The sequence below is a fragment of the Ovis aries genome, chromosome 4 (assembly GCF_016772045.2).
Source record: "Ovis aries strain OAR_USU_Benz2616 breed Rambouillet chromosome 4, ARS-UI_Ramb_v3.0, whole genome shotgun sequence".
In the NCBI taxonomy this organism is placed as follows: domain Eukaryota; kingdom Metazoa; phylum Chordata; class Mammalia; order Artiodactyla; family Bovidae; genus Ovis; species Ovis aries.
The window spans coordinates 58,591,382-58,618,806 of NC_056057.1; the positions used below are offsets into that span (position 1 = coordinate 58,591,382).

The 27,425-nt window shown below is 38.0% G+C and overlaps 1 protein-coding gene across 10 annotated transcripts in view; it reads left to right on the top strand.

Annotated features, from left to right (window-relative positions):
• IMMP2L (inner mitochondrial membrane peptidase subunit 2) overlaps positions 1–27,425 on the top strand; it is a 958,934-nt gene that overhangs the window by 238,671 nt on the left and 692,838 nt on the right. The window contains exon 5 of one of the 10 annotated variants that reach the window (XM_060414760.1): positions 1–27,425. This exon is cut by the window's left edge and continues 94,415 nt beyond it; it is cut by the window's right edge and continues 15,908 nt beyond it. The exons of the other annotated variants lie outside the window; for them this stretch is intronic. The gene's annotated coding sequence lies outside the window, so the exon portion shown is untranslated. 10 annotated transcript variants of the gene reach the window in all.

The following is a 27,425-nucleotide window of genomic DNA, read 5'->3' on the forward strand; positions in this document are numbered from 1 at the left end:
AGAAAGAAAGAAAGAAAGAAAGAAAGAAAGAAAGAAAGGAAAACTCCACAGAGCTGCAAAAGTGCAATGTCGAGGCAGAGGTTTATAACAAGAATAAAAAGTGTGGCTGAATATACACATATATACCCATAAGCAAAATCAAAACAGTGAAACAAAAATAATGTAGAATAGATTGACCTAGCAAACAAAGGAAACCAAAAATTATATCTACCGGTTAAGAACAAAACTAACTAAAGCATAAATTGGAAAACAAAACCAAGGCAAGATGCCAAGTGGAGAATAAAACAATGAAAATAAGACTAACAAATATGTTGAGAGGAAAGGAAGAAAAGAAAGGATATTCAAAGTTAAATAGAGGTAGATAAAGAAGATTTATATAACATTAAAGATTAAAAGTCACAAAAACTTTTTCGTTTCCCAAGGCATAGGAAGGTTATATTTATATTATACTGTTAGTCTGTTAAGTGTTCAATAGCCTTATGACTAAAGCTAATATACATACCTTAATTAAAAATGTAATTCTATTGGGAAAAGTGGCACCAATAGACTTCTTGAAAAGAGTTTCCACAAACCTTCAGTTTGTTGAAAACATAATATCTAGGAAGTCTAATAAAGCAAAAGGATTATGAGCTTAGTCACTCAGTTGTGTCTGACTCTTTGTGGACCCATGGACTGTAGCCCCCCAGGTTCCTCTGTCCATGGGGATTCTCCAGGCAAGAATACTGGAGTGGGTTGCCATGCTCTTCTCCAGGGTATCTTCCCAATCCAGGGGTCGAACCCAGGTCTCCAGCATTGCACGCAGATTCTTTACCATCTGAGAAACCAGTGAAGCCCATAATAAAGTGAAGTGTAATAAAATAAGGTTTATAAAGTTAAAATAGCCTCTATTGAGATTAGTTCAGTTCAGTCACTCAGTCATGTCCGACTCTTTTTGACCCCATGGACTAAAGCATACTGCTGGGGTCCAGCCCCGGTGGATCCAGGGTAATTTGAAGTGGGGACAGAGTCAGTGTCCTAGGAATTAATTGCTTAATTAAAGATATAGAGGGAGATTAGAAAGAAATAGTGTAGCAGGAAAATACTAATGCAGAAAAAGAGGTTGAATAAGGTGGTTTACATGGAGTACCAATAAAATCTCAAGACAAGAGATTTGCACCACCTACGTAGGCCACCGGCACCCACTTGAATAGCAGAGGGTGCCCTGCCCTGGGCTTCCTCTCGGGTGGATCTTAGAAGCCAGGGCAAAATTAGCAGGCTTGGTGAGTACCCACGCTCCAGAGGGGAATTCAGCCAGAAAAGCGGAGAACAAGAAAGAATGACACGGGGGAATCAGTCTTTCCAGAAACTGATCCATTTTCTTTATTTTCAGGTTTGCTTATATACCTTTTGTTACACTTAGAGACAAATGGAAATTTTAAAGTCACATGGGGGTCAGCAGTCCTGACCTTTATCAAAATCAGGTGCTTCATATAAATGTATACAAAAAGGTCTTAGGGGTTTTACATCATCTTCTGGCCAGGGGGCCTGCTAACATTTTATGATCCTTTCTTTTCTGATAACAGTCAGTTAACCAGAAACTTATTTTCCAGGGGTGATTTTTCTTAAACCAGGCACCACCCTCTGAAGTTACCAGATAAAGTTGCATTCCTATAGGGTGAGGGTGTAGTGGGTTACAATTAAGAAAGGAATTTACTTAGCCTAAGGTTAACAGAATTAATCTTAAAGGTTAATACTTATTTCTCCTATATGTTAGTTATATATTTATTAGCATGTATAAGGGCAGGGGATTTAGCAGCAAACATTGGCCCAATAAATGAAAAACCCTTCACCAACATGATTTTTATCTTTAGAAAAACCCAGTGCTAACTAAGACTTTTAAAATACTCCAAACTCTCTGTGCTGCTTATGGTTGAGAGGTTGTAAACAATCATGTATGTAGTAGCAAGAGTGTGGATAATCCCATCACACAAGCTAGTCTGACAGCAGAGAGGTTTGACCTGAGACACCCTTGTCATGCCCAGGAATTTTTACTGACTAGAGCTGCAAGTTAACTCCTTCTCCGAGAGAGGTGGTGGACAGCCCCCCATAAAGTCAGAGGTGTAGGTGAGAGCATAAAGCAGTAAAGTAGGCAGACTCTGGTTTTGGGGGTAGATACTTGGGAACAGGTTGTTTCCTGAGGCTCAATCCTGCCTTTGCATATGCCGAAGCCTCCTTCCTCATGACCTTTGCCATGGGCAGAGTTCCTCACACTGGCTCCTGGCAGCATACCATGCTTCTCTGTCCATCACCAATTTCTGGAGCTTGCTCAAACTCATGTCCATTGAGTTGGTGATGCCATCCAACCATCTCATCCTCTGTCATCCCCTTCTCCCCCCACCTTCAATGTTTCTCAGCATCAGGGTCTTTTCCAGTGAGTCAGTTCTTCGCATAAGGTGGCCAAATATTGGAGTTTCAGCTTCAGCACCAGTCCTTCCAGTGAATATTCAGGACTGATTTCCTTTAGGATGGACTGGTTATATCTCCTTGCAGTCCAACGGACTCTCAAGAGTCTTCTCCAACACCACAGTTCAAAAGCATCAATTCTTCGGTGCTCAGCTTTCTTTATAATCCAACTCTCACATCCATACATGACTAGAAGCTGGAAAAACCATAGCTTTAATTTTTGGATTCAGTTCCTATTACCAACCAGAGTTTAGTTCCTTCTTCGTTTCTGGCACCTGGAGGTTTCTGTCCTTTGGTTTGAAATCTGACTATATCCCAGAATTAGTTTGTTATCTCCTTCTGCCTTATCATTTTATTCATTTGGAGGGAAAAGTGACTGATTTCTGTCTGCATAATCCATTATAAAATTGTTCTAAAGTTATGCTTATATTTTCTTCAGTTTTGAATATCTTTACAATGTAAACTAAAACTCTGCATCTACTGGGTCTGGGGGTTAATTTGAGTTCAGTGAATATTTATTTAAAATCTTTTATCTTGTCACATACTATCCTAGTGGGTCAGGCATAAAGGAATTTCTGTGACACTTTTTTATTTATTAGTAACTGCTTGGTAGATATCAAGTCCTAGAGTCATAGTGTCCATGTTCAGGTCTGATTATGCGGGCAGAAGTACAAATTTGAAGCCTTTATCTTACATTCCTATAAGGATGTTTCTGGGCATTGTTTTCTGTTGCATAAATTATAAGGTTCAAAAATGGAGGCAAGTACTATAAGTACGGTGAATGAAGAATGCGATATATTATGCTTTCAGTTTAACACAGGCATTTTAGGATTAGGGATTTATATCATCATAACTGGAGGTATTTTAAGGTAAGTTACTTAGTCACAAAGGCAAAGATGAAAGTAAAGTCTTAGAAATGTTTTACGGAACCTTTGAAAAGGCATGATGCATTTTTCTGTACTAATTACTGTATGTTTCTATACCTCTTAATTAAACAGTTATTGTTTTCCTCTTATTCTTGTAGTTTGAAGAGTGAGTCTAAGAGGATACTTAAAACAACATTCAGGTGTTTATATTGAAGGATTTCTGAAATTAAAGATTTAGGGCATAGTTACATAGTAACCCTGAGCTTTAGATTTAGGACTATAGTTGTCATTTGCAGAATTTTTGAGGATATCACCTACAGGATATGTTACAAACACCTGAGCAGTTCAGTCTGAAAGACAAATCATTTAGGAAAAAAAAAATGTGTAAGTTTTTTTCCCCCAGTCGAGAATATTTGCATTGAAGACATTGACTACATTATCTCAAATCAGAGATCTGAGCAGTTGTGAGCTTCCAAGGAGCACTCAGAATGGATGGAAAACATTTTTTATAATTACTGTCATTTTTTTAATCAGTGTGCTGTGATTAAATCATGTAATGAAGCAGGATTTTGATTAAAATCCCTTTCTTTCAATAGAGGTTTTGATCTGTTGACACTGAGCCAGTTGGGTGCTGACTTAAACTCTCACAGTTTGAACAGGTGCTTAATTGGTGTGATGGGAGACAAACGAGGATAAGGCAGACCTCAAGGCCAGCATCCCTCTATAGCTTCTCCATCAGAAAACTTTAGTGGAGTCAGTAGGAATGTCATGGAATTTCTGACAAACTCTTAGTTGTTATTTTCTTCTTCAGGTGGAGTAGCTTAGCCTAGTTCATGTACATTTGGTAGCCATTTTTTTTTTTCTTGAAGGAAGCACAGATTTGCCTATCCTCCCATCCCTATGTTTATTTATGTATTTTTTTATTCAGTAAATATTGAGAGTATCATGTGTTCCAAACATATATGAATAAGGTCATTTCTCCTTTTTAGTCAGGGGTAGGGAAAGAGAGGAAAAAAATGTGAACAATACAATATAGTGTGATAATTGTAAGTTCAGGGTCCTTACATAGATAGGTCAAATGTGAGAGGTCTAAGAACATTTCCTGGAGGGCTACAGACTGAATGAAACTAGGGAATGAGCAATGTGGGACTTGCTGCTGAGAGAGTATGGATTGTTCTCATTATATTATCAGTTGAAGTACTTCAAATATTTTAGTATTGTGCCATATGAAAAACAGCAGTGGTAAGAGAGGAGGCTTGAGAGTAAAGAGATCATAAATGACCTTGTAAGCTGTGCTAATGAGTTTGAACTTGATCTGAAGGTGATGGGGAACTGCTTAAAAGTTTTAGGAAGATTACTCTGGCTGTGTTTTAGGACATGAATTTTGGGGTCATAAAACCAGAGGTAGAGAAACCAGTTAGGAAACTGATAAAATAACCTGAATTAGAAATGCTTAAGCAAAAACTAAGACAGTCAGTTGGAGGCAAGTGAAGAGACAAAAGAGCTAACAGAAATTCTGACTGTGGGATGAAGGAAAGGCAAAGATGACTCCTAAGTTTCTGATTTGGTTGAGAAGGTGGATGTGTAAAGGTGATGACATTGTCTGAGGTGAATGAATGACAAGGCAGTTTGAGGGCCTGGACCTGTTTGGATTCACAGTGTGGAATTAGCTTCGGTCCTGGAATGACCGCCTGAGCAGATGTTCTCCACTTTGCAGCAGTGCGCAGGCCGGGTGTGAGTGCACTGTAGGTGAAGCCTCAGGAGTCTTACGCCTGAGGATCAGTAGCATGTCCTCTCTTTCTGAGTAGATGTCTTCCCAGGCTGAGGGATGCTGTGGTGATGGGGGTACTTTTTAAAAGAGGCCTTACACTAAATAAGCAGTAATGAATAGCTTATTTAAGAGTTTCATTAAGTTAAAAATATAAATGAAATAGAAAAATAGAAGCGATTTTCTTATAGAGTCATTGTTATTGCCTATAAAATGCTGCACCTGAAGTATTAGCCATTAGTTACTCCCCAGTAGGCCTTGGGCATTGCCTGAAAGTGGGCCCTGAAGGTATATTTTCAGCCAGCATTCTGACCTTTCTTTACTCTGTGTCCTTTTTTACGCTATATGCTGTTTTAGCTTTCTAGGCAACCTTAGGTTTTAAATGATCAGCACTGGAACTGAAACTCTTGCTTAAAATAGTACCTATCCCTGTAGAATGTAGTCACCCTTGAAACAGATTATAGGACCATTCTTGAGGGCTGATCATTGGGACAATATATAACTGTGAAAGATGATGAGAATTTTAATGGTTCACCGATAACTCTCCTCTGACTCTGCTTCCTAACCTCCTATGCCAATCCATTCCGTCTCACAAGGCAAAATGAGTCCTGTTTGGATCTGCTTTTCTGTAAATTTTTTACTCTTTTGGAAATGACATTGTATCATATTTGGAACATGTTGTTGTTACTTAGTCACTAAAGTTGTGTCCAGCTCTTTTGCTACCCCTTAGACTGTAGCCGACCAGCCTCCTCTCTCCATGGGATTTCCACGGCAAGAATACTGGAGTGGGTTGCCATTTCGTTCTGCAGGGGATCTTCCCCACCCAGGGATGGAACCTGCATCTCCTGCTTGGCAGGCGGGTTCTTTACCACTGAGCCACTAGGAAAGTCCTTTGAACATGTTGGAGAAGTCTGTAATATGTAGCATATTAGTATAGAAGGATATTCTACTTGTGTAGAGATGGCGTTTAGTACTTATGAGGACTTAAACTATATTCTTTATCACATAAAACATCAGGGTCACGGCTTGATATTGCTAAACAGTTCTCTGGATGCTGTGAGGGTGAAAAAAGAATGCTCTCAGCACCCTGTTGAGTGTGACATGATTACAAATGATTCCTCACAAAATCCTCAAAGTGTCAGGATGCCCTCAGCCTTGCTCTCCCACAGACAGATTTGGTAGTTTCTACTCAGACTCTTAAAGTCTAATGGAGTCACTTACCTTAAGACGCATGGTGATGTTTTGATTACTATGATGGCATGGGAGAGGGATATTTTCTTCTTTAGTTACCACAGTGTGTGGGCAAAATTTAAGATAATGATACAAAGAAATAGTTGCTATAGATGGCTAACTTCTGGCTGACTAGCCAACTAATCTTAGAGTTATTCAGTACAGTCTGCATAACACTGAATCTTGTAAAAAACAGACAATATATTTGCTCATTCAGTCCATGGGGTCACAAAGAGTTGGACATGACTTAGCAGCTAAACAACAACGACAGTGTTAACTAAGAGAAATCTTTCTTAATTGTGTCGCAGGTAGAGTCAGTCCTCCATATCCATGGGTCCATTTGTGAATACAGAGAACTAATTGTGCTGCACCACATTGTCTGCGGGAGTTCCTAGAACCAGCATCTGTGGATTATTGTCTCTAAGTGCTATCTTCGAGTTTGCCACGTATCAGAACTAGAAAACTGATCTGCGGTTTGATCTGAGCCGTACCAGTGTCCTACAATGAATGTTTTGGTTGAGGTTTAGTCCCATTGAAGACTGCTGTTGCTTCATGTCTGATCTGAGGCTTCTTGGTGATAACATTTGCAATGAAATCTTTTCATTAAGAGTGCATTCACAGATCTCCCTTTTCTCTGCTTCCTTCAGAGATCTGTCTGTAGCTGCTATCTATTACTACCAGATTTCAACCCTTGTTTCCCTTGCACTCAATTTGAAATTTTATTTGTGTACTCAACCTCGCTGTTGGTCTTTGTAAGGAACCCAAGTACCCTCTCAGCTTTCACATCTGTATTAACCAGGCAGCCTGGGTCAAGGCTGCCATCTGCTTTGTGGGCAGAATCCATCTGCTTTTCAATTCCACTGATACTCAGGCCCCTTAAAGGTCCTCTCCTGACACCTGTGGCCCTCTTTCACATTTTAACTTTTTAGCTTCTGGCCAATATTGGAAAGCACAACTGCAGAATCACATGCTAACATGGTTTCTATTTCTCCAGTCTTCCGTAGCTTGGATAAGTATAGCATTATAAGAACTGCATTAAAAATACCGTTTATATTCTATAAATAGTTAACATGGTGCTCATCAAAGGGCAGGTTGGAAAAAATGAATATTTTTATAGTGTAACTGCCTACTTGATAATCTTTTTTTAAAAAAGAAACAGAATGTATGGAACTTATAACAAATTGTATTCAGCCTTTCTTGACATTTTTAGTTTGATTTAATTCTGAGTAGTTTAGGAAGTAATGAAATGTTAAATTCACAAACATAAAAAATCTTATTTTTAATAGGTGTAAAGAACTGTAAGAGACTGAATTTTCCTTAGTTGGACAAAAAAGATATATATATCCTTTACTAACCTTGTGGAATCAGTGATTGACAGGCTGTTTCTAGCAGCCTTATAATGGTCTTTTTCAGTTCAGTTCAGTTCAGTCGTTCAGTCGTGTCCAACTCTTTGCGACCCCATGAACTGCAGCACGCCAGGCCTCCCTGTCCATCACCAACTCCCGGAGTTCACTCAGACCCACGTCCATAGAGTCAGTGATGCCATCCAGCCATCTCATCCTCTGTCGTCCCCTTCTCCTCCTGCCCCCAATCCCTACCAGCATCAGAGTCTTTTCCAATGAGTCAGCTGTTCGCATGAGGTGTCTAAAGTACTAGAGTTTCAGCTTTAGCATCATTCCTTCCAAAGAAATCCCAGGGCTGATCTCCTCCAGAATGGACTGGTTGGATCTCCTTGTAGTCCAAGGGACTCTCAAGAGTCTTCTCCAACACCACAGTTCAAAAGCATCAATTCTTCGGCGCTCAGCCTTCTTCACAGTCCAACTCTCACATCCATACATGACCACAGGAAAAACCATAGCCTTGACTAGACGGACCTTCGTCAGCAAAGTAATGTCTCTGCTTTTGAATGGTCTTTTTAGGCCATGGTAATTAGACTTGAGAGAGTGAAGATGAATTGTTGATTTCTATGATTTTTTAAAAAATTTCCAAATTAAAGAGCTCCATAAAATCTCATACGCTCTTACTAAGAATGTTTGCTTTTAATTTTGAGACGTTTGAATATTTTATTACTAGTTTATTCCTTTGCTTTATTACTTTTAGGTCTTCAAAATGCTAAATATTTAGAGTCTCTCTGAGTGATCAACCCCAATTTCCAGGGAGTTGTGTAACATTTTTTGCATATTTAATGTTGGATCTTAACATGTAAATCTTACGTTCAGCCAAACCACATTGAACATGGCTGAATCTTTCTTTGTACAATAGGTCTACATATCAAAAACGATGCACTGATAATTAGTCATCATTTAGATCAGGGTGGCTTTAGGTATTGTTAAATTTTATATCATATGTATCTTTTAGATAACATTCAAGAGTGGCTAAAGAATTTAGGGTCTGAGGCCTGAATCAGAATTTGGGTCTTCCATGTCCAATTAACCCCTTGATTCAGTTTTCACGCCTGGATGAGGAGGCAACAGTTCCTCTGTTACCAAGTTGGGAGAACTGATAGAGATGGTATATGTGAGGTCCTTTACAAATGTGCCTTTATAATTGCTTATAAATATGAAGATAAAGTTTTTCTTACTTGAGCATACATACTCATTCATTTCTTAATTTTCCCTTTCTTCCATCATCTATTGAAAACACTTGCTTATTTTTTCTTCTCCTTTATAAATAATTTTGTTAAGTTGAAGTCCCTAGTAGCTGGAGTATTCTAAGCTGTACCCCTTCAGAATGGAGTCTTAAAGAATCAAAAGAACTAGTATAGTGGTTTTATTCTTGGCTAAAATTTTTGAAGAATTTTTTCTTTTATCTCTATTGTTGTGTTTGTCCCTATATGGTACATTTAGATCACGGCAAAGAATTTTACTTTGTGGGCTCTTAACGCAATGAAATATGTATACTGACTTTTTGCCATGTCGTCTTCATCTATCAGTCTTTCAGTTAGGGTGGCTGGCTTGTGATTTGAGTACATTCAACACTTAACTGACTTTGTTGCTTATGGCTTTCCTTCCCTGGTGGCTCAGATGGTAAAATTGTCTGCTTGCTATGCTGGAGACCCGGGTTCAATCCCTGGGTTTGAAAGATCCCCTGGAGAAGGAAACAGCAACCCACTCCAGTACTCTTGCCTGGAAAATTCCATGGATGCAAGAACCTCATGGGCTACAGTCCATGGGGTCCCAAAGAGTTGGACACAACTGAGCAACTTCGCTTTCACTTTAGCTTTTACTTTCTTTCCACCTGCGTACAATTCCTTTCCACTCTTGAAGAGTGTGGAGTACTTTCCTATCAATAAGACATGGGGCATGGCATAAGACTTAACCTCCTCCATGACACCATGACATCTTTGCAGACTCCTCTAGCCAGAGTGGTTATTCTGTTTCTTACATTCCTATGGAAGGAGTGATTAGCTCCAGCACTCATGTTTTTATTAGCTGACTAGTAAGGAAGGCTTTTTTTTTTTTTTTCTAAGAGTCTAAGAAACCTTTTCATGTGTGTCATTTGCTTAACTTGAGCTAGTGTCGTCCATTACTGAAGCACTAGTTGGCGGTGAGGAGGTATGCCATGATGGTTTAAATTACTGAAGCACTAGTTGGCGGTGAGGAGGTATAGCCATGATGGTTTAAATTACTGAAGCACTAGTTGGCGGTGAGGAGGTATAGCCATGATGGTTTAAATTGCGTGCCTGGTGTGCATGTGTGCTCAGTTGTGTCCAACCCTTTGCAGGAAAGACCTGGTGAACTGGAGCTCACCAGACTCCTCTGTCCATGGGATTCTCTAGGCAAGAATACTGGAGTGGGTTGCCAGCCCTCCCCAGAGGATCTTCCTGATCCAGGAATCAAAACCGTGTCTCCTGCATTGGCAGGTGATTTCTTTACCCCTGAGCTACCAGGGAAGCCGCTGGATTAGGTTAAACAGAGCTTAACTCTGAAGCCGGGGTTGGATTTATTTGGGGGAGTAAACTGCATTATGTATGCAGATGATCTGACAACATTCCCCACCCCCCAAAAATGTCCATGTACATTTTTAAGAAACCTAAGAGCCTCAGAAATACTTTAAAAATCAAAGTCTTTTTTTTTTTCCTAAGGAATGCATTATGTCCAGAATTCTACTGAAAAAAAATTTAAATTGATCTTTGATACTTGAAATGGAAAGCAATATTTATTTATGAGTGATAATCCTGAAAGGACTAGTTAGAGATCAGATTGCTCTGGGCGATGCAGAGCAGTAGGCATATGTCATCTTTGACCTTTCCCTATTTTATCTTTCAGTACATGTCCTTTTCCACTACTTCTTTCCACATCTCTTCTTTAAGCATTTATTGAATGCTTATTGTGGGTCAGGCCTGTGATTTGTGCAGTGACGAATGAATTATAATTGTTCCTGCCATCAAGGACTCTCATAGGCTAGTGGAGAAGTCAGATAAATTTTTGGCCAAGTATTTTAAGTACTGTAATACAAATAGAAGCAAGATGCTAAGGAAATACTCGTGTTCTATGTTCCTGTCACTTGTCAAGGCTAGTTCTCTATTTCTTACCCTGTTGTTTGGGCTTCCCTCTGCCTAACTGCCCAAATTTTCCATAGCAAGAAGTTAATATAAGGTTTCATGCAGAACTATCAATTGCAATTGGAGAGGGCCACTTTCCTGGTTGGCAGAATAAAACAGGCTGTGATAGCATCATAAATGATTGCCTTTTATTATGATATACACGTCAGTCACTGAGGGATGGCGACCTTTCAAGCAATAACAATTGATTCTTAATTTTTCTGTGGGTGGGATTTGCCACTATTCCTAAAAATATTTTCCTTTTGGTTTGCTTTGGGCAACTTCTAGTTTGTCTAGTGATTATGTATGAAAAGAATATGGCAAAATTTAAATGATAACCTGAGCAACATTTTGAAGAGTTAGATTTGCTGTAAGAGAATTGTGACAAAATAGGTAAATAAAAGATAGAATATACATCACAATCTAATTCATTCTTTTTACTAGTTACTCTTTACATTCACATTCTACCTGTCTCCATCTTTTGTTTACAAGAGTCTATAGGGTGATTTTATTAATCTCAACAGAGAAATGGAATTATTTAGGTGGTCAATGAAAATATATGAATAGTTTTGAAGTGAGCTTAACTGACAGATTGATTAGAAATTGGGGAACTTACAAAAGGAAATATGGGAAGAGCTGAGCTTTCTTTAGGCTACGCATATGTAGGACAAGTGGGGATTAATTCAGTTTATTGCACCTTTAGTTCTGCTTTCTTTCACTTGAACAGCTAACTACTCTTTCATCCCCTCAGTGTTATCTTCTCTCATCAATCCTCCACTCCTCTGGCAGTTATCTTTCTAGAATGCAAATCAGATCTGACAATCAGTTCAGTTCCATTCAATTCACTCACTCAGTCATGTCCAACTGTTTGCAACTCCATGGACTGTAGCATGCCAGGCCTCCCTGTCCATCACCAACTCCTGGAGTTCACTCAAACTCATGTCCATTGAGTCAGTGATGCTATCCAACCATCTCATCCTCTGTCATCTCCTTCTGCTCCCACCTTCAGTCTTTCCCAACATCAGGGTCTTTGCAAATGAGTCAGTTCTTCGCATGAGGTGGCCAAAGTACTGGAGTTTCAACTTCAGCATCAGTCCTTCCAATGAATATTCAGGACTGATTTCCTTTAGGATGGACTGGTTGGATCTCCTTGCAGTCCAAGGGACTCTCAAGAGTCTTCTCCAACACCACAGTTCAAAAGCATCAATTCTTCGGCGCTCAGCCTTCTTCACAGTCCAACTCTCACATCCATGCATGACCACAGGAAAAACCATAGCCTTGACTAGACGGACCTTAGTCGGCAAAGTAATGTCTCTGCTTTTGAATATACTATCTAGGTTGGTCATAACTTTTCTCCCAAGGAGTAAGTGTCTTTTAATTTCATGCCTGCAGTCACCATCTGCAGTGATTTTGGAACCCCCCCAAAAGAAGTCTGACACTGTTTCCACTGTTTCCCCATCTATTTCCCATGAAGTGATGGGACTGGATGCCATGATCTTCGTTTTCTGAATGTTGAGCTTTAAGCCAACTTTTTCACTCTCCTCTTTCACTTTCATCAAGAGGCTTTTTAGCTCCTCTTCACTTTCTGCCATAAGGGTGGTGTCATCTGCATATCTGAGTTTATTGATATTTCTCCCGGCAATCTTGATTCCAGCTTGTGTTTCTTCCAGTCCAGCGTTTCTCATGATGTATTCTGCATATAAGTTAAATAAGCAGGGTGACAATATACAGCCTTGACGTACTCCTTTTCCTATTCGGAACCAGTCTGTTGTTCCATGTCCAGTTCTAACTGTTGCTTCCTGACCTGCATACAGATTTCTCAAGAGGCAAGTCAGGTGGTCTGGTATTCCCATCTCTTTCAGAATTTTCCACAGTTTATTGTGATCCACACAGTCAAAGGCTTTGGCATAGTCAATAAAGCAGAAATAGATGTTTTTCTGGAACTCTCTTGCTTTTCCACGATCCAGTGGATGTTGGCAATTTGATCTCTGGTTCCTCTGCCTTTTCTAAAACCAGCTTGAACATCAGGAAGTTCACAGTTCACATATTGCTGAGGCCTGGCTTGGAGAATTTTGAGCATTACTTTACTGTGCGGCAGTTTGAGCATTCTTTGGCATTCCCTTTCTTTGGAATTGGAATGAAAACTGACCTTTTCCAGTCCTGTGGCGACTGCTGAGTTTTCCAAATTTGCTGTCTAGGTTGGCCATAACTTTTCTTCCAAGGAGAAAACCTCTTTTAATTTCATGGCTGCAGTTACCATCTGCAGTAATTTTGGAGCCCAAAAAATAAAGTCTGCCATTGTTTCCCATCTATTTTCCATGAAGTGATAGGACCAGATATCATGATCTTCGTTTTCTGAATGTTGAGTTTTTTTTTTTTTCTGTTAAACATTTTTTATTATTATATTGCAATTAAAGCAAGCAACTCATACAAATTACTGCATTAGTAATTTTCTTTTTTGGATCTGTTATTTGAAACAATTTTGTGTATGTTGAATGTTGAGTTTTAAGCCAACTTTTTCACTCTCCTCTTTCACTTTCATCAAGAGTCTCTCTAGTTCTTCTTCACTTTCTGCCATAAGGGTGGTGTCATCTGCATATCTGAGGTTATTGATATTTCTCCCAGCAATCTTGATTCCAGCTTGTGTTTCCTCAAGCCTAGCATTTCTCATGATGTACTCTGCATAGAAGTTAAATAAGCAGGGTGTCAATATACAGCCTTGACATATCAGACAGATCTGACAATACTACTATCTAAATCCATAAAACACCATCTGATCAGCTGTAGGAGCTACAGACTCCTACTTTGCTCACTGTAACTGGTTCAGCCTTTTTTCTAGCATACCCCCTTCAATTCCCTCAACTCCTCACTTGATGTTGCAACCACCTAAAATTCTGCCACTTTCCAGACCTGCTTTGTCTTGTCTGTCTACCTCTGCACATTCTGTCTTTCTGACCTGGAATACCCCATTCTTGCTGTATTCTGCCCAAATTCTAATTTTCTTGCAAGAGTCACTTCTTTCCTGAAGTCTTCCTAGACTCATCCATTAGTCACGTTTCTCTTCTTTATCCATGGTACAAATCGACTAGTTCATATTATATAGTATTTTGTTTCTTTCCTCAGAGTAGAGTAAAAACTCCTGTCATTGATTTTGCATATTTAGCACAATGTCAAGTGCAATAAACACAGTAAATACTTGTTGAATATTATGAAAGGTAAGATAGAATGAAACTAGCATTTTGAGTACCTCTTTGCTACTTGTTTTTCTGTATAATTTACCATTCAGATTACTTTTTATATGGTTAATGAAGGATAAAAATGATCATACTTTAACCATTGCTGTTTGGTTTCCTGCCAGCTAGGGCTAACATCTCTCAACTCCATCCCTGCCCTATTCTACTCCATTGTAGAGATACAAAACATACGCACCATGAATGCCAGACCCCATTGCTAAAGCAAGTTCTCTGTCAGGTACAGTCAAAGGAAGGCAGTGGTGAAAAATGAGAGCATGAGAGGAGAGAAGCAACTATTTATTTCCTTTCATTGGATGGAAACATGCAGCATCTCTGTCTGTACTTCTGTGGAGTAATATGGGTTCCACTGAACAATAACAGAGCCGTCCCAGAGGCCACTGTGGCAGTGTTTCCAGGAGCTGAGCAATGATCGCAGGCGTGCGGTCTCAGCCCAGGTGGTAGAGCCCTGACTTTGATAGGCACCCCAGTTTTTGTTGTGTGCCTTTGGTTATGCCCCCTTCTCCCATTTTGTCTTCTAACCTGTTCAACATCTATATAATTAATTCCCTGCTCTATGTTTGAAATACCTAGAATACTTCCATCCTAGTTAATAATAATCAAAAGTGGTCTCAGAAAAGAGATTTCAAAGATGAAAATTTACTTAACTGATTGGGGTTAAACACAATAGGGTTTTACTCTCAATGGAGAAGTGCCCTGGGCATGCCCTGTTAGTTACTCAGATTATCAGCCTTCTTACTGAAAGTATTCTCTAAAATCAAAGCTTTGGGGAATCAAATGGAAGTTTTAATTGACTGTTATGGTAGGAAAAATGTCTCCTAGGATTCTCAGGGGAGTTGGTTGCTTTTCACTGCATAGAAAAAATTTAGAAAGGAAATGATGAGTTGAGGGCTTTAAACTCTCCATTCAGGTGTGGGGAGAGGAACAGAGCTCCATGTTGGTCCACTAAGATTGTCTTCCTCATTGTTGCAGTTCTTCTGCAGCTGAAAGTAAGACCCCAAATTTGACCCTGAGATTTGTAGTATTACACATTAAGTTGAATTCACAGCCTCCCAAGCTTAGTGATGTAAGATAAGAATTGATTAAGTAGACATGGGATCATGAGAATTGACATGAATATACCTAGATAAACTCAGATGAATCTGAGAGTTTTAAACCTTAGTTCTCTCTACACTTCACTTGCAGTTTCACCCATCCTTTATTGTGGAGCCAGCCCCTCCTGTATCTCTGATGGGATTAATTTTTCACAGCTTAAAGACTGTATAATGGCCTCTATCTTGCTAGGAAAAAATTTGAGGGAGAAGAGTGGATGTATCCTGTGTGACCCACAAGTACTTCGTTTTTTGAGACATTGGGAAATGTGTTAGTGAAGGGAGCACTCAAGTCCTGGAAAAATTATGGAATTTTCCCCTATCCTCTGATAGCCTTGGAATATGTTATGGTCCACTATTGAAATGGAAAGAAATGAAAGTGTTAGTAGTCTCTCAGTAGTGTCCAACTCTCTGCAACGCCCATGAACTGTAGCCTGCCAGGCTCCGCTGTCTGTGGAATTCTCCAGGTAAAAGTACTGGAGTGGGTTGCCATTCCCTTCCCCAGGGAATCTTTCTGGGCCAGCGATTGGATCCAGATCTCCTGCATTGCAGGGAAGCCCACTGAAGTGGGCTCTCATTTAAATGGAATCATGGAATCCTGTAGAGACAGAGCCTGGGTGTCTAGGTATTATTGCCAGAGGAAAAGTGGGCACAGTTACTGTAATGGGCAGAAGAGCCAAAGTGTCAGAACTTTGTGACCCCAGGGTTGTTATCATCAAGGTGGCTAAGCCCTTACAGTACACATTTAGGGCATAGACACTGTTGGGTCACAGGACCAGAAACCTGAATTCGTTCACCATCATGGAGCATCATGTCTCTTAAATTTCTAGACCTAAGCCAGTTCACAAGTCCACAATCCTTAAATAAGGTGGGAGAGTTCGATCCCTCTGAGAATAAACTGTTGCTATTGCTTTAAATATATACTGAAGATCTTCCCTCAAGTTATTCCCAGCGGGACCTCAGTTATTTACCAGACTGACTGAACATTATGGAAAGGGATGTTCTCAGCTCTTTTAAGGATTACTAGACATAACCCTTACTTGAGGCTAATCTTTTGAGGGAAACAAAATGCTACCATTGTTCTTGGGAAAATGAGACATTGGACAAATGGCGAATGGATGATGAGCTGATTTCCCTGTTTCCCCTCTGGATTGAGTTTATCTCACTGTAGTTCCAGGGAGTCTGTGTCTCCACCCTGCGGTCATTGTCCTAGTTGTTCAGTGTTTATCCTGCAGAATGCTCTACTGTCCCTGACTCATAGAATCAGGGACATTATGGGAGGGGCCAGGTGAAAGTCCTGGAAATGTTCTCCCGTCTAGCAGAGTAATCAAAAAGTACTGTGTCGCAGGAATTGTAGAGATTAGAGCCATCATGAATATGTGAAAAATTCAAAAATAGAGACTTTTGAGTATCACATCCTCATTTTACTCACCTTCTTGGCTTGTGCAAAAGGAGACTGGGCCTTGGAAGTTGTTTTATTGTAAGTTTAATCCAGTTGTGCTTCCAACGGCACTACCGTTCCAGATGTGAACTCTTCTGCAGAACTAGTCATCCTAATCTTGAGTCCTCAGTATACAGCGATTGATTTTGCAAATCCTTCCCCTCCTTATATCAATCAGCCAGGATTACAAGAAGCTGTTCACATTCACCTGGCATAGAAAGCACTATACTGTCAGGTTTATAAACAATCTGCTATCATAATCCAGTATACCTTGAAGTTATTTTTAAAACGAGTAAGTAAGGGCAAAAAATTCATACTTTTCCCGTTATTACTGTAAACTTTTAAAACAAAGAGCATTTCATAGATCCAATGAGGGGTGGAAGAGGAAGGTGTTTGTTAATGCTTAAAGCATTATTTTTGATGGGCTTCAGCCAGAATGATTGTTCTCTTGGGGTTAAAAAGTAAAGCAAAACTAAACAAAAACAAAAATTTACACAAAGTACAATTTTAATGTCCAGAATATCTTGCCTTCTTACCCTTCTTCTTACTTGTTAGACTAAAAATCAGAGGTGGTTAGCAGTTGTTTTTATTTTTTGAGACATAGTAGACTCCTTAAAGACACTTACTCCTTGGAAGAAAAGTTACGACCAACCTAGATAGCGTATTCAAAAGCAGAGACATTACTTTGCCGACTAAGGTCCATCTAGTCAAGGCTATGGTTTTTCCAGCAGTCATGTAGGGATGTGAGAGTTGGACTGTGAAGAAGGCTGAGCGCCGAAGAATTGATGCTTTTGAACTGTGGTGTTGGAGAAGACTCTTGAGAGTCCCTTGGACTGCAAGGAGATCCAACCAATCCATTCTGAAGGAGATGAGCCCTGGGATTTCTTTGGAAGGAATGATGCTAAAGCTGAAACTCTAGTACTTTGGCCACCTCATGTGAAGAGTTGACTCATTGGAAAAGACTCTGATGCTGGGAGGGATTGGGGGCAGGAGGAGAAGGGGACGACAGAGGATGAGATGGCTGGATGGCATCACTGACTCGATGGGCGTGAGTCTGAGTGAACTCCAGGAGATGGTGATGGACAGGGAGGCCTGGCGTGCTGCGATTCATGGGGTCACAAAGAGTCAGACACGACTGAGCGACTGAACTGAACTGAACTGAGACTCCTTTGCAATCTGAAGTCTGTGGATGTTGCAATGTTTTCAAATCCAATAGATTGCATAGGATTATGCAAGTCAATTAAGTTGAAATATAGTCAACAAAATATTTTAAAATCTCCAGTATAGTAATGTATCTATAGTATTGATAAATAAAAATTAGTATTACTAATAAGTATTTCAGTTTTGGAGTTAGTGATGAGTATAACAGTATTTCAAATTATCTGTGATTTCTATTGATCAAGTTAGTCTAATATTATTGTCATTTTTTGTCTGCCTTCTTAACAGAGGGATATTTAAACATTTAGTTAGATATGAGTAAAAATAAACATATGATTTCTTTTCCATCCAAATACACGGACCCTCCTCCCCCAGTTCCCTCTGTTGAAATTTTTGGTGGATGAGGGAGGGCTCCATGAATCTCACTTAAAAAGCTTCTGATCTGAGTAAGTTTATATGACACAATGGCTCTGAAAAAAATGAATATTTGTTATCTTTTGAACGTTTTTGCTTAATCACATATTTTACTACAATGTTTCATTTAGTTTACAGAGAAATAAAATTCTCTAACATAATGGAAAGAGGAGACTAAAATGAGTCTGTGTGAATCAGTACTAACTTTTTGGTCAATGAATTACCACATAGTGAATTAACACCTCTAATACATTAGATGGTGCCTCATGGACCTTTTGAAGTAAAATTATTTTAAACTTATGTTCTGTTTTCCTCTGTTATCAACTGGTTCAAGCTCATGTACTTGCAATGCTCACAAGACCGACTGCATAGTATGTAGAATTTTTGTTTCTGAAAGATTGAGTTTCTTCAGTAATCTGCACTAATTGACTGGTGTGAAATCATTACTAGAGTATTTACAGAAGTATTATTTGTTGTATATTGTTGGCTCATGCAAATAAAACTGCAAAAAATGAAAACAATTGCATTTTGCTCACTATAGTTACAAAATAATTTCTGTATCTTTTCCTTCTTTCTCCACATTTTCAGTCCCAAATTATGACAGTTTAACTAGCATTTGAAAAATTATTATGTTTATTGAATTATCTGCAGGTGGGGCTCTGGACTTTGGTCTACAAATCAGTGGTTAATTTAATGATGCACTAGTTTATATTTAGCAAAATGAAGCATAACAAGCTCAGCTGAAAAAATGATTCTTGTTTTAACCAGTGATCTTCACACAGCTGTTTAAATACCATATTGTACTTGTTTTTTTTCCTCTTTCCTTATTTAGGATGGCACATGGTACTTGTGTAATCTTTGCTTATTTTAAGCCAGCATAAAAGAATGGCTCTTGGCAAATTGGAGGCAATTTGCAAAACTAAGGGATATTCTTATGAATTCAGGCCAAGTTAAATTATTATTGAAGAATACATCTTTTTCCCCAAAATCTCTCCTGAGACTCTTTTTCATTATAATGTTATATTTCAAAGTTTATGACAGAGGAATGTTTTTTTCAATTGTTCCATGTAATTTTCTTTCTTTTGTATGATGATACCATTAAAATAAGATTGGCCAGGAAGAGTCCAGTGTTTTAAAATTGTAATGGTGCCCTTTTTGTGTTATCAATTTTATGTTCTCTGTCTAGAAAAAACTGTGGCTCTTTGTATGCAGATATAAATGATGACTCAAAACATAGCATAACACAGCATAACGTAGACGGAAATTTAAAATAATTTTCTATGACTGTTGTATTTATTTATTTTTTTCACTACTGGCTCATCCTCACTGCTTGTTGGATCCAGCCCCCAACTACTACACCACCACTAAAAATCAGTTCCTTTCCTTTGACATCTGTATGATGTGTACCAAGTGAAGCTTTCTCATAAGATTTCCTTATTTTGTTTGCCCTTATTTTTTATGTAACTTCCATTTTTTCATGAAGTGTTTTGTATTTTCCGATGGCTCCATTTTATCACAGTATCTTGTGAAGTAGGACACTGTGCCATGTCTACATCTTATACCTGCCTTTTTATGTGAAACTCTTTGCTGCATATTTACTGACTTAAACATATGATCTTGTAGACAGCGATCACAACTGAGATTGGAAAGACAAGGAATAGATACAGAACATAGTTACAACTTAGAAGATTGTGTTGATATATAAAAGTGTGATTGTTCTACTTAGTGAAACAATCCAGTCCACATTTCTGTTTCTTAGAATGTGTGGTATTGCTTAAGATGTTCAAGTATATTCTATATATTTCTTCTGGAGTCGCTGGATATCAGATCTGATTTTGATTGGTTGTACTCTTTTTTATTTGCCGGAAAGTAAAGAATCCGCCTACAGTGCAGGAGACCCAGGTTCCATCCCTGGGTTGGGACAGTCCCCTGGAGAAGGGAATGGCTGCCCACTTCAGTATTCTTGCCTGGAGAATTCCATGGCAGAGGAGCCTAGCAGACTACAGTCTGTGGATTGCAAAGAGTCAGACACAGATGAGCAACTAATACTTTCACTCTTGACTTGTCTTATTACTAGATTTAGATCTAACAGCTAGAAACACTGTCCCAAGAATGGATATCCTAATACAAGTTTGTACTGCTATGGGTTTTTAAAGAAGTTAGAAATGCAATGAGAACATGTAGGAAATAGCTGTAAGAGATGAATTTGTCAAAGAGTAAAGGTAAGCTGTGTAAAGTATGAGAGTGGGTAAAACTTGAGACTTGTGACTTATAGTTATTTTAAAATTAATAAACAATATTATATGTATAGTTATATTTTATAGAAATGTTTGTACCAAGTTAAACTTTATGTTTTATATATAGTGTGTATAACTTGAGAAGATGAGTTTTACTCTGGTACCTTCTATATTTTGACCTTCTGTGAGGTAGATAATCAAAGCTTTTCCTAAGTATTTTTTCTTTTTTTTTAAACAGAATATGGCATATATGAACATGTTTTGGGTAAAACTAAGGATTAAAATACTAAAGTGAATTTAGAAAGAATGGAACCAAAAATCAAAACTCAGTTACCAAAAATAAAAGTAAATGCTGATGAAATCAGAATAAAACACCAAATAGTAACACATATGATATAGCTCTCAGCCAAATAAACAAATGTTTAAAAATATTAAAATCTTTAAATTGTGAGATATATCAATAAAATACTCTTTAGGGTTAAACATTATAATGTATTAAGTTTTTGTAACATAGTTTAAGATGATGGGTATATGCTGTTTCTTTTCCTTTTTTGAGTTTTCCATCTTATTCACAGGTGAAAAATGGACTGAAATGATAAACTAAGAACTAAATGAAAAATGTTTTTAAAAAATACTTCTTACAGTTAATCAGTTCTTTAAATACCAGAAAAGCTCTTTTAATAATGAGTGATCAATTCCATAAGCATATGTTTTGAAAGTATAATGCTAATGTATACTGATAATTCATACACTTTTCCCTTCCATCTTTCTGAGGGTAGCAGGCTCGTAATCCTGTTAACTTCATTTTCACTGATTCAGCCTGAGGGATAGAAGTTAGACATCAGCAAATTGGTGGGGTAAATTGGTCTAGAGCTTTGATCATTGCTCCCTGAAATAAAAGATAGGCGCGATCAGCATCCAGTGTGGCTATTGTTTAGCACAGGATCTAATGCCTGAGAAGTCTGAGGTGGAGCTGATGCGATAGTGATAGAAATAATGTACACAATAAATACAGTATACGTGAATCATCCCAAATTGCTCCCCCCACTCCAGTCCATGGAAAATTGAGTTCTATGAAATCAGAGACCGCTGATTAAGAGCATGGTCCAGAAAAATAGCCAACTGATTGTGAGTTCCACTTAACCATGAAAGACTTATAGCAAAAGGATGATAGACTGTGCTTTGCTCGCCTTTTTCTTTCCATTTGCTTTCATGAGATTGTAGATTCTGATCTTATTGAGCCACCTTACATCTAAATTAGTAACAAACTTTGGCAGTTAATTGTGCTTTGTCCAGTTCCCCAAAATTCACATCAAAATCACTTCAAACAACTGAGAATGCATGCAAGCTAAGTTGCTTCAGTCAAGTCTGACTCTGTGTGACCCTGTGAACTACAGTCTTCCAGGCTCCTCTGTCCATTGGATTCTCCAGGCAAGAGTACTGGAGTGGGTTGCCATTGCTATCCTTCAGGGGGTCTTTCTGACCCAGGGATCGAACCCATGTTTCAGTCTTCTGCATTGGCAGGTAGGTTCTTTACCACTAGCGCCACCTGGTGCCCAAACTGAGAATAATTGGCTGTATTTTTAATTAAGATCAAGGAACAGCAAACTTGCTAGATATCAGCTATCATTTCATTCAATAAGCATTTCTCGGTAGTCTATTATGTGATAGATATTCTGGTAGGAACACAGAGATGGATAACGCTTGGGTTTTCATTGTCTGTGTGTACATAGACAATGGGGAACATACATGCATTGCACACATAATACACAAACGTGTATTATGTACAGGGTACAGTCCCGGGTTTTGAAGGATGTGTAGGAATTCAGCATGTAGAAGAGAGGGAAAGGGAGCCATGTGCCATCATGTGAATTGGTGGAAGAGATGTTAAATGAATTTTAAGTAGAAGATTAATACCAATTTGTGAGCTGATAGATTCTCTGAAGATGGAGTCATATGGAGTATGGAATCATATGGAGTCTCTGAAAATGGAGTAACTGAAACTGCCTCTGAAAATCTTAGGTCAATTATTATAACTACATTTCAGTCCCTTTGCTAGTTTGGGTACAAAGATGAGTGAAGTATATTTTTTGCCTTCTCCCAACTCTCATGTTGAATTGGGAAAGATAGATAATACAAAACACACCACAGCTCAGTGTGGTAAGTGCTGCAGTACTGTTAGAAACAAAGTCCTGTGGGACAATTCTAGGTCACTTACCTTTTCTTTTTGTAAATTTGCTTCTCTCAGTGGGTATTTTAAATGTATTTTCATCACTGAAAATCAACTTCGTTGAAGTAAAATTATATAAAATCCAATGCACCCTTTTAAAAAAGGAGGTGAAAAATATGTAAGAACATTTTTCCTGGTGAAGAATGGGTGATGTAATGTTATTCTTTGTAAGGAAAAGATTTGAATTTGGTAAGGCCCAAATTTGGCTTCCTCTGCTTAGATTTTTTATAACATTGAAAGTAGGCCTGTATTTCAGAAACAGGCCTTTTGCTTAGAAGGAAGTTTAGGGGCATCGAATTGAAGGATACTTTGTAGCAAGAATAGCAATCTCTGTAATTTTGACTGAGAGGAATAAAAGAAAAAATTCTATTTTTTATGCTAGTTTTAAAACTGTAAAGGGAAAAATATTTTTAAAAGATGTGTCAGTTATGAAGAGACATTAGTTCTAGGAGTATCAAAGGAATCAACAATAGAACACTTTCAGGTTTTCCAAATCATTAGTTAGGCTGAAGATTAAATGTAGTATTTATCCATATATGTGATCCCTGTAATTGAGTTACACTCCAGAGATTGGCTTTGCCACATTATTTTATCAGAAGAGCCCATCATTACAGCACCTGTAGCCTCTTCTCTGAATTAAAGAGGAAAAAACTCCATCCCAGTATCATCAATATGATTCCCTATAGAAAAATGAGAAGATTTTAAATCCTTCTGAAAATGTGTTCATGCTAATACCCAGTCAAGTCAGACCTGTGCTAGAATTTTTAAATGATTGTTTCTTATTCAAATTATAGACATGCACTTTGGAAAATTTTGGAATGTTAAATAAAATGAAGAAGAAAAAGAAAAGATAGTCATTACATGCATTTTGACCTAAGTCAGTTTCATTAATTAAACAAGAATATCAATCTGTGAAAATTGGCATACTCTTTTATTATACTTCATGATATTTAGAGATCTATATGCCTAAAATTGTTGATACTTGTAGAAGGTATCTACTGTCCTCTTTCCTATCTTAGTCTTTCTTTCACCACTTTTCCCTAGAAGCTGCTTCATAAATTCTCAAGTACTTTTTGTATAAAACACTGCAGGTAGCGCCAATGGAATGGAGACCTCATCCAGGGTAGTGGCAGTCTCAGGAGGCTGTTGTTTCAAGGACCTAGTTCTCAGCTTTGTCCTGAAAGTTGATGCTTCAGTGTCTGCACGTTCGTCAGTCTTTATGAGCTATACCCACCGAATAAATTAATAAACATGCATTTAATAATTTTAAAATTAATTTGTCACTCTAACCCTAAGGAAGTGAGTTTTTTAAAGACCTGAAATTCCTTTGTACTGTTCTAAGTTGCTGCCAAAATACCAATTCTTTTCCAATAATCTGTCCCTCTTTTTTGTTTAATCATACTCTGATTTTTTTTTTTCCATAACTAACTTACCACTTCCCTTCTCCCCAACCTTGCCACCCTCTGGAGACCCCATTTCATAGCACAACCGAAGAAAACAACCTCCCACAGTAGAACAATTTTTTTTCCCCCCGTATTCTTATAGTTGTCATGGAGCTCTTCTCTTCTACTTCCTTTCACAGCTAACATCTGCAACATGGAGCCACCTTCCTCAACAGAAGACTGTCTCTCAATCATACTTTCAAACTCTTATTTCTGGGGCTTTCCGTTTATGGATGTCATGTAGATCATTGTTCTTAGATTACTTGCTCTTTTTTTTTTTTAAGGAAAAATAGGAAGGGTCGTGTTTAAGCTTTTTTTATGGTCCTTCTCTCATACTTTTTGAAGTTACATGTGCATTATTCTGATTTTGGATATTGATGGCCAGATAGTTTGTTCTCCTGTTTCCTGATCTTTTTTTCTGAAAATATACATATATCCTATATTTATCATAATGTAAAATATTGAATAAAGCATACATTTAAAATTTATACATCTATGCACATATATGTATGTATCTGTGTGTGTGTGTATATATATATATGCATGTGTGTATGTATATAAAGGTATATGTATTTTGGCTCACAATATGCAAATGACTGAACATTACATTTTGATTCTTCCCAATTTATTTTCAGGGCCTTAATTTCATTTCCATATTGTGGCACAATATGTCCTCTGTCCATGGAATTCTCCAGGCAAGGATACTGGAGTGGGTTGTCATTCTCTTCTCCAGAGTGTTTTTCTCTTTCTCCACCCTACCAACCCGAGTATGTTTTTACTTTGGAAAAAGCTATCTCCATAAATGCTGTGGCATTTATTTTCTGTAATAGCTTTAGCTGCACATTTTATTTGGTCATTGATTTCTCATCATGTGACAGAAATGGCAAGGTTAGCATTTCAGGAGAGCTCCTCTCCTGTTAACAATATCTTCATCCTCTCATTAGTTTAATTCATGATAATATCCAGACAAGCTTTGACCATTAAATCCTTTTAGGCAGCAGAGTTTCCCAAAGGCCATTCTTTGTTTTTGAATAATAAGTTTCTTCAATTCATTTTAATGTATGAAGTTAATACTGTATGGGAATTCATTTTTTTCCTGATGCAATAAACTTTCCATTAATGTCTGAGGTTAACTTTTAAGTTGTTTTTTTTTTTGTTGTTTTCTTATATAGCTGCTGATTAGAGTATCCAACAGAATGTTTTATTCTCTTCTGAGTAAATCTCTTTTGGGGGAGATTGTGGTTTTTATAGCTGTTCCCTCCACCCTATTCCTCCTCTCACACCTTTTTCTTCTATTGCATGGAAAATGATGAGGCTTCGTCAAAAGCCATTTATGAAGAACCCTTGGGAAGGTGCTGAGATTGATTTATTGTGTTTCTTTTTTAAAAAAAATTCTCAAATTTGAGAAGCCCATATCTTTGGGAAGCTTAATATTCAAAAACTGTCTACCCAGATGTGAAAGATTGCCTTTGTTATGCCATTATTATTTCTGACAAAGGGATCAGGTATAGTTGTAAAGAACAGAAGAATCAAACATAAGTTATTTCTTCCCCAAATTAGAAAGGAGTGTCATAGAATAAAATACATGATATCCGAACTTTGCATAGTCACAATCATAGAATTGAAATCCCCAAGCACTTTCTAGAGATAAGGAAAGACATTGCAGAAATAAATAATAGATATTGGCTGCTTCCACACAGTGAGTGTGTGCAAGGACATAGAGATTTGCTTTACAAGGCTGAGCTTTTTAATGTTTTCAGCCAGAGATTCTTTGCTGTGAATCTCTGTCATTTCTATTGAAGGAAGGATTGAGGACATATTCACACTTGAAGTTGCTAATATTTACAGAAGTAATTTATAAATAGTAAATGTTTTAATTTTTCAGATTTCTATAGTTTGCTTAAGGGAAAAAAAAGCAGTACTTTGAGGATGCTTAGTATGGAGCAGAGCAAGGCAATCAAAGCAGAAAATGTTTACTTAGATATGCATTTGGGCTTTTTGAAGTTGATGTCTGGTTTCAAATTTGAAACTGGTTTCAAATGTTGAACTGTTTCAGAGTTCCAAATGAAGTTTATATAGGGGCATCTCTAGAAGACAGTATAGTCAACTCTCTTAAGGTTGCTAAGATCCAATTAAGTTTGAGGGGGAAATTTAGTGAATGCTTTATCTGGGGTTTAGGTCACTGGAGTCGAGTGAAAAGCTAGAGATGTGGCAGCCCTGTAATTATCTCACAAGTGAGTCACACTGAAGAAATTCTCTTAAAATTTGTTCTGTGTCATACCCTTTCCTGAGATAGCAATATTTTTCCTTGGAACTGGAACTAGAAGTAATCAAATAAAAGGTGCTAAGTAATAAAGATTTTGGCAATTGTCCTAATCTCTATCAGAGAAGCCAAACGGCGGGGGGGGTGGGGGGGTGGGGGTGGGGGTGGGGGGGAACCAAACACAAAAACAGTCCTTTAATTCACCTCTTTTTTTAGTATGATGACTAAGCACATAAACAGCCTGAGCTGAATCCTTGCGCTGCCGTTTCAAATGAAGGGTAACCTTGGTAAGATAGTCAATGTGTCTGTGCCTTAGTTTTCTCACTTATAAAATGAGGACAATAATAAAACCTTTTAGGATATTGTCAGAACTGAATGAACATATGTACATATGGCTTTTTAAGGGAGGTGATAAGTTAAGAACTGATGACAAAAATATGAAAATTTGGGGAAGAGCATTCTGGTAAAGTTTCTAAGAGGCGCTCAGAGAGCACAGAGCAGACTGATGGTGGGAATGAATAGCAGCCTGGGCACGAGCAATAAAAGGCACAAAGTGAAAAGCTGCATGAGATCTGGTTTTGTAAGGCTCTGTGAGTCTGCATAAGGACTTAGGATATCATTTTTCCATGCAACAGGGAGCTCTTGGAAATTTAGTTTTTAAGTTCAAGGCTGGCATGACCCATTTTTTTATAACTATTTTCATTAAGGCTTACTATAATCAGCACAGTGACACATAACTAAGTGGTACTGAATATGGACCCAAGAAAATGACCTGCAGAGAATTTTGACAAATTGAACTTAACAAAAGGGCAAAAGCAATTCAATGGGGGAAGGATAACCATTTCAACAAATGGTGATGGAGCAACTGGCCATTCACAGATAAAATAATGAAACTGACCTGAAACTCATAATGTAAATAAAATTAACTCCAAAAGAATCATTTGCACTTAAATGCAGTAAAAGGGTTTTAGAAAAAAATGAATTAACAGGATGAGATTTTTAGGATCTAGGGCTAGGTAAAGAGTTGCTAGACTATATTACCAAAAGCA